At 42.8% G+C, this 10,415-nt stretch overlaps 1 long non-coding RNA gene across 1 annotated transcript; it reads left to right on the top strand.

The window, feature by feature from the left end:
• Positions 1–4,309: 4,309 nt before the first annotated feature.
• LOC120730072 lies at positions 4,310–6,250 on the top strand. The gene is made up of 3 exons (XR_005695048.1): positions 4,310–4,485; positions 5,492–5,501; positions 6,239–6,250. It is a non-coding gene; the product is annotated as an uncharacterized LOC120730072 (long non-coding RNA).
• Positions 6,251–10,415: the final 4,165 nt, after the last annotated feature.

Genomic DNA, 10,415 nt, shown 5'->3' with positions numbered 1-10,415 from the left:
CACCTGAAACACAGCAAAACAGTTCAGTGTTACTGACGGCTTCCATTGCAATAACTTGCCTGCGATACTTTTATGAGGGATTATTTTGCCAGTCACCCGTGTGTCTGAGCTGCCACTGCCACCTACTGGCGAAACTAAATATCACCCTAACATCGCTCTGTTATGATGCAAACTAGTGCCAGAACAAATAGCAAAAAAGATGATTGGGGGGGGGTACACACGAACACATAAGGAACACATCTCAGATTTGTTCTTGATGCTCAAAATACTCAGGGTGCCACACAATCAACAACCACAGCTATAGCCATTTGGATGGCCTCTGTTTCAGCTGATAGAGAAATCTAAACTATATGTTGGCTGGATGCAAACAGCAATGATCGATTCTGTTAGTGCAGGACCTGCGTCACTCCCTGTGCAAAATTCACTTCAGTTTTTATTTAGATAGCAACAAATCACAACAACATTGTAAGCTAAACATCCTATGATAATACAGAGAAAACCCTACCAATCAGATGACCCCCTATGAGCAAGCACTTGGTGACAGTGACAAGGAAAAAAATCCCTTTTAACAGGAAGCAAACTTTGCCAGCAACAGGCTCAGGGTGGAACGCATGTGCAATGTAAATTGTTACGTTTCGGTGTTGTCAGTGTTTTGTTTTTTGCGTGACTGTCATGTATTTCCTGCTTTACTTTGAAAGTCTGTGTTATCTTAGTGTGTTCAGTTTACGTTTCCTTGTCTCGTCAGGTCTAATTTGCCCCAGCTGTGTTTCCCTCCTGTGGTCCATTCCATAATTGCTCCTTCTATGTATTTAAGCCTTGTGTTTCGGTATGTCATGGTCGCGATCTCCCCCCGTGTTGTAAATAAATAGTTTGTTGTAAATAGCTGTAAATGGGTTTTGTCAATACTTTCGTTTGAGACACTTCCGTTTTGGGGATTTTGGTGGAGAGCCTTAGTGGGGGGTTTTTTCGTGTGTTTTTTCCTTATTTTTATTTTCCTGCGTTGCACGCCGGTTGCCTAGGCCGGGGTGTAACATATGGGGGCTCGTCCGGGAATGCCTTTGCTGGAGGGTCCGAGGGACCGCTCCAGCCTTCGTCGTCTGTAGGGATGGGTACCGGTGTCCGGTGCCATGATGGCACCGGTTCTGACATAAACGGTAGTAACCAGACCGAAAAGCAGTGCACATTTCGGTGCTTTATTTCGGTGCTTTTTTTTCCTGAGCTGTGATACACTTCTAGCCAATCATTTTACGTTTCCGAGGTTAGTAGGCGGGTCCAGGTACGTACGTTCTTTTAGAGCAGAGCTACAGATTAAAAAATGCCCAAGGCGAAGCGGTCAAAAGTCTGGCTGTACTTCACAGGAAAATATGCAAACTCAGCAGCCTGCAACAAGTGCTTTAAGCTGATACTGTGATACTGTCAAAGGAGTTAACACCTCAAATCCAATGAAACACCTGGCGACGCATAGCGTTTTTTTAAAAAGCCGAGAAATGCGCCGTATTTGATAGCTTGCTGCGAGACCTCACACCGAGCACATCTACTGCGGGTGGGTTGCCTGTTATCGGACCCGGAGTTAGCAACATCCCCCAAAAACACCAGTGTAGTGATGTAGTGATGACGGATGATGACGGCAGCAGCAGCCGTTCTTCTCTGCGTGAGTAGCTTAATGTTGTTCGGGTGCAATTTACGTTGAGTAGGCTAACCACGTTATTAAATTAATGCATGTAAGGTGAACTAGCAAACATCATCATAGCTACATGCAGCTGTCTTCTTGTTTGATGGCAGATATGCTCCCTTCACCCTGGCCAAAAAGGCTAAAATGACCAAAGAAAAAGAGGGAAACAGCTAAACATGAGAGGTTTTTGGACAAAGTTTGTGTTTTTTCCATTGTTTAAGCACTGCTTCCAGCCAAGAATGATACCATATATGCCCCATAGCTGCAGAAAAGGCTAAGAGTGTTATCTTTTTACAAAAAACCAGCTGAACATGAGAGGTTTTTGGACCAATTTTGTGTTCTCCATTCTTTAAGCACCGGTTTGAGCACCGTTTAAGCACCAGCACCGTTTCAAAAGTACCGATTTGGCACCGGTATCGGATAAAACCTAAACGATACCCATCCCTAGTCGTCTGCTGGAGGGTCGGTGGGGCTGCTCCAGCCTTCATCAGCTTCGTCTGCTTTCGCTTCAGCCGTCTGTCTTCGCTGGAGGGTCCGAAGACCGCTCCGGCCTTCATCCGCCTTCGCTGGGGGGTCCGAGGGACCGCCCCAGCCTTCGTCGTCTGCTGGAGGGTCCGAGGGACCGCTCCAGCCTTCATCCGCCTTTGCTGGAGGGTCCGGGGAACCGCTCCAGCCTTCGTTTGTCTTCGCTGGAGGGTCCGAAAACCGCTCCGGCCTTCATCCGCCTTCGCTGGGGGGTCCGTGGGACCGCTCCAGCCTTCGTCATCTGCTGGAGGGTCCGAGGGACCGCTCCAGCCTTCATCCGCCTTTGCTGGAGGGTCCGGGGAACCGCTCCAGCCTTCGTTTGTCTTAGCTGGAGGATCCGAGGGACCGCTCCAGCCTTCTGCAGCTGGTGGGCTGCGTGTCCGTGTTTGCAGCTGGTGGGCTGCGTGTCCGTGTTTGCGGCTAGTGAGCTGCTCGTTTGTCTGCTGGAGGGTCCGGGGGACCGCACCAGCCTCCATCAGCTTCATCCGCCTTCGCTGGGGGGAGGGTCCGTGGGACCGCCCCAGCCTTCGTCGTCTGCTGGAGGGTTCGTGGGACCGCTCCAGCCTCCCATCAGCTTCATCCGCCTTCGCTGGGGGGAGGGTCCGTGGGACCGCCCCAGCCTTTGTCGTCGCTGGAGGGTCCGTGGGACCGCTCCGGCCTTCATCCTCCTTCGCTGGAGGGTCCGAGGGACCGCTCCAGCCTTCGTCGTCTGCTGGAGGGTCAGTGGGACCGCTCCAGCCTTCATCAACTTCGTCAGCCTTCATCCGCCTTCGCTGGAGGGTCCGAGGGACCGCTCCAGCCTTCGTCGTCTGCTGGAGGGTCCGTGGGACCGCTCCAGCCTTCATCGGCTTCCTCTGTCTGGACCAAACTTTTCACTTGGGGTTACATGTTTGATTTTTGGGTGGGGGGAAATGTTACGTTTCGGTGTTGTCAGTGTTTTGTTTTTTGCGTGACTGTCATGTATTTCCTGTTTTACTTTGAAAGTCTGTGTTATCTTAGTGTGTTCAGTTTACTTTTCCTTGTCTCGTCAGGACTAAATTTCCCAGCTGTGTTTCCCTCCTGTGGTCCATTCCATAATTGCTCCTTCTATGTATTTAAGCCTTGTGTTTCGGTATGTCATGGTCGCGATCTCCCCCCGTGTTGTAAATACCGTATTTCCCGGACTACAAAGCGCACCTGAATATTAGCCGCACAAGCTAAAATCAGGGGAAAATCCTGTTTTGTACATACATTAGCCGCACCTGACCAAAAGCCGCAGGTGTTTCAATGTTGACTTATCATATGTAAGAGAATATGCACAAAGGGAATTGTCAGGAAAGAGATGGCTGTTTGGAGACACACCCCTTTTATTAATATTTTGAAAAACAAGTTATGGGTACATATTTGCACATGTAGTACATAACAGTAACCTATAGCACACCAGAAAAATAGATTCGGACTACCTTTTAGGCTCAGGTGCAGTGACACGGCTTTAACAAGAAGAAAAGTCAGTCATTCACCACCATCTTCCTGCGCACTAAAACCACCAAAGTCCTCTTCTCCAGTGTCGGATACAAACAGGCTCAGGATGGCTTCGTCATCCACTCTCCGCTTCTCTCCTTCGTTGTCACTTTCAAAACCAAAGAAATCCTCGTTGTCAGTGTCAGAGTTGAACACCCTCTGAAGGGCCGTGGCGGTGTCCTCCTCTCCATCATGCAGCAGTCCAGCCCTTCAAAATCCGTTGGTGATCGTGGATGTTTTCACACTTTTCCACACTGTCAGAATCCACCGGTGGAGTTGAGCCATAACTTGCTTTTCGCAAGTTTATCGCCGCTCATCATCCACGCCTCCCGCTGAACGCGTAGCGCTACTTTGAAGTTTGTTTTTCGCGCTACTTCGTACGGCACTACGTTGCCTGGCGGACGGACATGTGACTAACATACCACTCTTGAACCCCGATCCTTCCGCCAGGCAACGTAGTGCCGTACAACAGCGGAACAAACAAAACAAATCGTCTTACGATATCACAAAAATCATGGACAATCCATAGAAAAGCCGCACCTGACTAAAAGCCGCAGGGTTCAAAGCTTGTGCAAAAAGTAGCGGCTTATAGCCCGACAATTACGGTAAATAGTTTGTTGTAAATAGCTGTAAATGGGTTTTGTCAATACTTTCGTTTGAGACACTTCCGTTTTGGGGATTTTGGTGGAGAGCCTTAGTGGGGTGTTTTTTCGTGTGTTTTTTCCTTATTTTTATTTTCCTGCGTTGCACGCCGGTTGCCTAGGCCGGGGTGTAACAAAATAGAATTGGTCAGAAAAAGACTCGCCATTTATATGAACAAATTAGAGTCTATTAAATACATATGATTGAAACCACTGCACTGTAGTACCTTTATTACCTACAGTTAAGCAGATTAACAAGTAATTAATGCAACTATTCAGCAACTACTAGGAAAGGCAAGCATGTTAATAGGACACAGTTCGTGATGATAATTTGAAGAGCTTTGCATATGCAGAGCAAAAGAAATGAAAAATAGTTATGTGTAATAAATCAGTTAAAAGAATTGCAATATTAAACCATATAGAAACAGTTTTGAAGAGTTTTGAGTGCACCCGAAACCAGCCACAGAGAAATTGCTTTTCTTCAATAGGTATTGCCTGTATATTTCTCTACAGTGATAGGTCTATTGCGCACTCATAAAACCTTTTTAAGAGGTATTTAGATCATTCTTTGCAAAGAAGCCATAGTGCTTTCAAGGCCTTTCTGTGACAATGCAATGACAAGGTATGTGATTCATAAATGACAATATTAGTCCAATGGGAATATTCTATTCTAAATGATCATATTAAAAAGGTAAACTGTACAATAGGATTAAAAAATGTATTTGAAATCTGTGACTGTTTAATTCTGGATGCTAAATGGCATGAACTGCATGCTGGAAAAACAACAGCTGTCATTAGATGCAAACAAAAAGAGGAGGCAGTGCATTCTCACACTAGATTTTTTCTCATGTGCCTTCTACAATCATTTAATCCATGTTTTTAGAAGAGAAAGTACTGACAGGTTAATATTATTTTCATTCACTATCTGACTGGCTCAGGCGACTTCACCTGGATAGTTCTTGTATTTCAAGTCACTCCATTAAAGAACATTTCATTGTGTGAACACATAATGACAATAAAATGATTATTCTAATGCTGTATGCAAAACATACTCTCACCTTTTGATAAACTCCATCAACTCCAATTTCCATCATGGAAATAATTATATTATATTATATTATATTATATTTTACTGGACTATTTTTAAACACAGGTATCTGTCTGTACTTTTACTTAAATAAAGAATGTCTATACGTTTGGCACCTCTGAACAGTGATGACTAATTTACAGAAATGTTGCATGATGTGGTTCATTTCAGCAATGTTATCTGAATGTCCTTGTGGAGAATGTTAACTCTTTAAGACCTACCATAGAACCAAGTCCGCCAGAGCTTATCTTTATATTTTTACATGCTGTAGTGCCATTTTTGGGAGCATTTCAAGTTGCTATTGTCAGGGTTGACCCAGTATTTTCAGTTCACGTTCACTGTTCATCTACTGCCTGTTCCACTTCCTGTTTTATTGTGTTAGCCTTGGTCTGTGTGCAGTCCTCTTCCCATTTATCATTAGTTCATTATGTTCAGCTGTGTACTCACCGGTCTCTCATTATCATCCTCATCAGTCCATGTATTTAAGCCCTCTCTTCCCTTCAGCCCTTGTCGTGTCATTGATGTTAATGTCGTCTGTATGTTCAGTTAGTCAGCCAGCCAGTCAGTCAGTCCTTTGTTCATTCATTCATTCAGTCAGCCAGCCAGCCATTTCCTACCTCTGTACTGTTTGTTCACTCCATCGGCAATAAACATCCACCTTCACCTACCTGCCTGTGAGTCCAGCGTTTGGGTCCTCCTTCTCTCATCCACGACACTACTCCTGACAGCTATACATCAATGCAACCGTTATAGCCCAAATTTTAATAATATATATGCATTTAGTCTATAGTTATTACATAAATTGCAAAAAAGTGTAATAAACTATAAAAAAATTGAAAATCTTTTTTGTTTTTGTTTCTAGTTAGAGAAATTTAAGAGGTTTATTCCTGAAACTGTAAATACAAAAAAAGTTGCACAAAATATTTTCTAACAGGAAATTTATTTTGAGTGTCTTCATAGTTTCATTTTTGAGATACACCAATTTTTAGATACTGCAGGAAAAATGAAAATATTATAGTGCAAATTTGCAAAAAAAAACCCCAGCATGTGCATCAAAATAAACTATTTCCAGCAGTGCAATTTGAGTTCTAAGCATCCCAGAAACTATACAGAAAAGCATAAAGCCAAATATGACTTTTAAAAACACCGGTATAGGCTTATAACGCCCTGAACGTAAAAAACGCCATTTTCCGTGAAAATGACGTCACTTCCGGTTCCGGGCAGGTAATGGTGGACATACAATAGATCGCGCCACCTAGAAAGTGTTGTGAACAGCTGATCGGATCGGCGCGTTTCTGGAATATTGTGTTTTTGTTGCTGCAAGCACTTTTTATGTAATTTTAGCAAAGCTACATGTGGAAGGAAAGCGTGACAAGCTAATGGCATAACATGTAAGTACAACTCCTCCGGTTTCATATGCAAAAAAATTTATTGCGCTACCTTACCTGGTTCCAGTTCAAAAGTAACCAGAGTGGCACAATGACATTGCTTTAACAGACTGAGCAAGCGAGACATTTTAAACTGAGCAAGACCGAAAGGGAAACAATTTCAACAGCCGTGATGTCAAAGTGATGATTCTTACAGTGTCCTCATATCTTGAGCTGTACCTCATTCTTCTTCTCTCTCTGGAGCTGTTCATCCAATCATATTGATATGAATGCGAAAAAGTATATATAAGTGAGCGTTTAGCCAAGATGAACAAATGTTCATGACCGTATAAAGAAATAGCCTGCAGGCAGCAACTGAATAAAAGGACACCTACCTACAGAGTCTTATACAATATTTTCATTTTCTCAGTGATTGTCTTGGCAGTCTCCTTTGTCAGGGAGATTGCAGGTGCAGAAACATTGTGATCACTATGCCTTGCCCTGGGTTTTCATGCATCCTAAGCAGAAGAATGACTAACAGATGGAGCAACTTAAGTTTTTAGATCTAAAAGTGTTGAAGCGTACCATTTAGCTATTTCAGAGAATAAAAAAATGAATGTTTGGAGCTTGTGGGAAATATTTTTACAACACTTAAATCCTTACAAATAATAAATATGATTTCTAGTAGATGATCTGTGATATTATGACAGTTTTATGTCTACCTGGTGAATATTATATAATTTATGTACGTTATGTTGTTGTTTTTAAAAACATTTTCCTGTTGTTGGTGCAGTGGCACTTTGGTGTCATGCATATGTGTAAATAACTGATGATCAAACAGTGATGCTAACAGTGCCTATAGTTGATTATGTTGTCTTATGCAATAAACATGTAGCTTGCGAAGAGGAAAACCAATAAATGGAAGTTTTTATTATTTTTATTTATTCATTTGTTTGGTGTTTGTGAACAGCTGTTTTTTTACCATGTTGCTTTATACAATGACAGATAGAAGATGAACAGAAAGACATGACTGGTGCTGTACTGTACTGTTTTGTACAGCTTGCCACATTCAGACAAGCACTTCTTTCTATCCCTAAGTACTTTTCTGACATTGTGTGATCTAGACAGAAGCCAGAAAAGGCATATGACAACATTTTGAGCATTTCCAAAATTCTGGGAACAATCTTATTCCTATCACAGAAAGTTGATTCTGTTCATCTGGATGTAGCGTTTTCAGTGGGAGAAACATTTTGTCTCTCATCTAAGGGACATCTCCAGTCTCAGCTGACTGCAGCTTTCCCCAACCTTATAAACAGTACATTTGCACAATGACTGAAGCTAGCACCACTGAATGAACAATGGGCTGTGAGGTCAGTTTATGATCATTGATATGCAAATTGTCATGACCATTGACCAACAACCACTGATCAATGGCCATGAGTACATTCACAGAATTGGGGAATGGCTGCAATCACAGCATTGTAAGATGGTGAAAGATGTACCCTTAGGCCCCCTTCTCGATTCAGAGATGGTCTTTCCCTTTTCAAGTAAATGGCCTCCTTGACTCTCCGGTCAAACCAGCGTTCCTCCCTGTCCAGGATGTGTACATCCTCATTGTTGAAAGAGTGTCCACTGGCCTGTAGGTGTAAAGAGACTGCAGAGTCCTGGCCAGACGAGTTAGCTCTTCTGTGTTGTGCTAGCTGCTTAGCCAGAGGTTGTTTGGTTTCCCTTATGTATAAATCATGGCAATCCTCCTGGCACTTAACAGCGTACACTATTTGGGATGGGTATCGTTTAGGTTTTATCCGATACCGGTGCCAAATCGGTACTTTTGAAACGGTGCCAGTGCTCAAACGGTGCTCAAACCGGTGCTTAAAGAATGGAGAACACAAAATTGGTCCAAAATCCTCTCATGTTCAGCTGGTTTTTTGTAAAAAGATAACACTCTTAGCCTTTTCTGCAGCTATGGGGCATATATGGTATCACTCTTGGCTGGAAGCAGTGCTTAAACAATGGAAAAAAACACAAACTTTGTCCAAAAACCTCTCATGTTCAGCTGTTTTCCACTTTTTCTTTGGTCATTTTAGCCTTTTTGGCCAGGGTGAAGGGAGTATCTGCCATCAAACAAGAAGACAGCCGCATGTAGCTATGATGATGTTTGCTAGTTCACCTTACATGCATTAATTTAATAACGTGGTTAGCCTACTCAACGTAAATTACACACGAACAACATTAAGCTACTCACACAGAGAAGAACGGCTGCTGCTGCCATCATCATCTGTCATCATTTCTGCTACACTGGCAGGGCTAGGGGCCAGGACTCTCCTCTTCGGGTTTTTGGGGATGTTGCTAAATCCAGGTCCGATAACAGGCACCACATCCGCAGTAGATGTGCTCGGTGTGAGGTCTCGCAGCAAGCTATCAAATACGGCGCATTTCTCGGCTTTTAAAAAAAAACGCTATGCGTCGCCAGGTGTTTCATCGGATTCGAGGTGTTACCTCCTTTGACAGTATCACAGTATCAGCTTAAAGCACTTGTTGCAGGCTGCTGAGTTTGCATATTTTGCTGTGAAGTACAGCCAGACTTTTGACCGCTTCACCTTGGGCATTTTTAATCTGTAGCTCTGCTCTAAAAGAACGTACGTACCTGGACCCGCCTACTAACCTCGGAAACGTAAAATGATTGGCTAGAAGTGTATCACAGCTCAGGAAAAAAAAGCACCGAAATAAAGCACCGAAATGTGCACTGCTTTTCGGTCTGGTTACTACCGTTTATGTCAGAACCGGTGCCATCATGGCACCGGACACCGGTACCCATCCCTATACACTATATTACTCTGATATTACTCTATCCTGATCCTTGGGGTGGACCAGTTTTTTGGCGCAGCATGTTTTGGGGTTTGGGTATAGTGTTTAGATAAAATGGGTCTCATCCGTTTCTGATACACTTGACACATAAGGGATCACTAAGGGTTAAAGCTCAACACAATAAACAGAAAACAACAGCTACCAAAATAAAACAGGAAATAAAACATGGTTAAACAGGGTAATGGGGGACAGGGGAAACACTACAAGACAGAAGAAAAACAGAGAGGTGAGACTGAAAGGAAGTTAGATAGCCTTCAAAGGCATCAGTACTAGAACTGAAGACGTAACAAAAATATAAAATAAAGCTTAATAAGGCAACCATGAAAATCATCCAATAAATAAACAAGACTTCTGAACTTCTAAATAACAAGGAACTAAAATAAAGCAAAAAAAAAAAAAAAAAAAAATTCTACAAATAGAATATTACTAAATATTAATTAAAACAAGAAACAATTCTCCAAACAGAAATGAACCACAAACAAAAAGGAACCAGGTGTCTAAAGCTTGTAGAGGTACATCTAAGGATATTGGATGTTTAAATGTAGGTTTTGTAAATGTAGGTAAAAATTAAACACACTGAAGTGTATAAAAAGTGAAGAAGTCTAAATTATTTCTGGCATGCTGTTTAAAGTATACCAGAGTTCATCTGTAACCTGTTTGCTGCCTATTTAAGGCATGGTGTGCTGAGTCATGGGGCATTTGGGTGCTGGTGAAAGCATCTGAAATCTGAGCTACATGGAAGTTGGCTTGCGTAC

The sequence above is a fragment of the Simochromis diagramma genome, unplaced genomic scaffold (assembly GCF_900408965.1).
Source record: "Simochromis diagramma unplaced genomic scaffold, fSimDia1.1 OVJJ01000746.1, whole genome shotgun sequence".
In the NCBI taxonomy this organism is placed as follows: Eukaryota; Metazoa; Chordata; class Actinopteri; order Cichliformes; family Cichlidae; genus Simochromis; species Simochromis diagramma.
The sequence above is the reverse complement of the archived record's forward strand: the minus strand, read 5'-3'. Positions and strand labels throughout refer to the sequence as shown.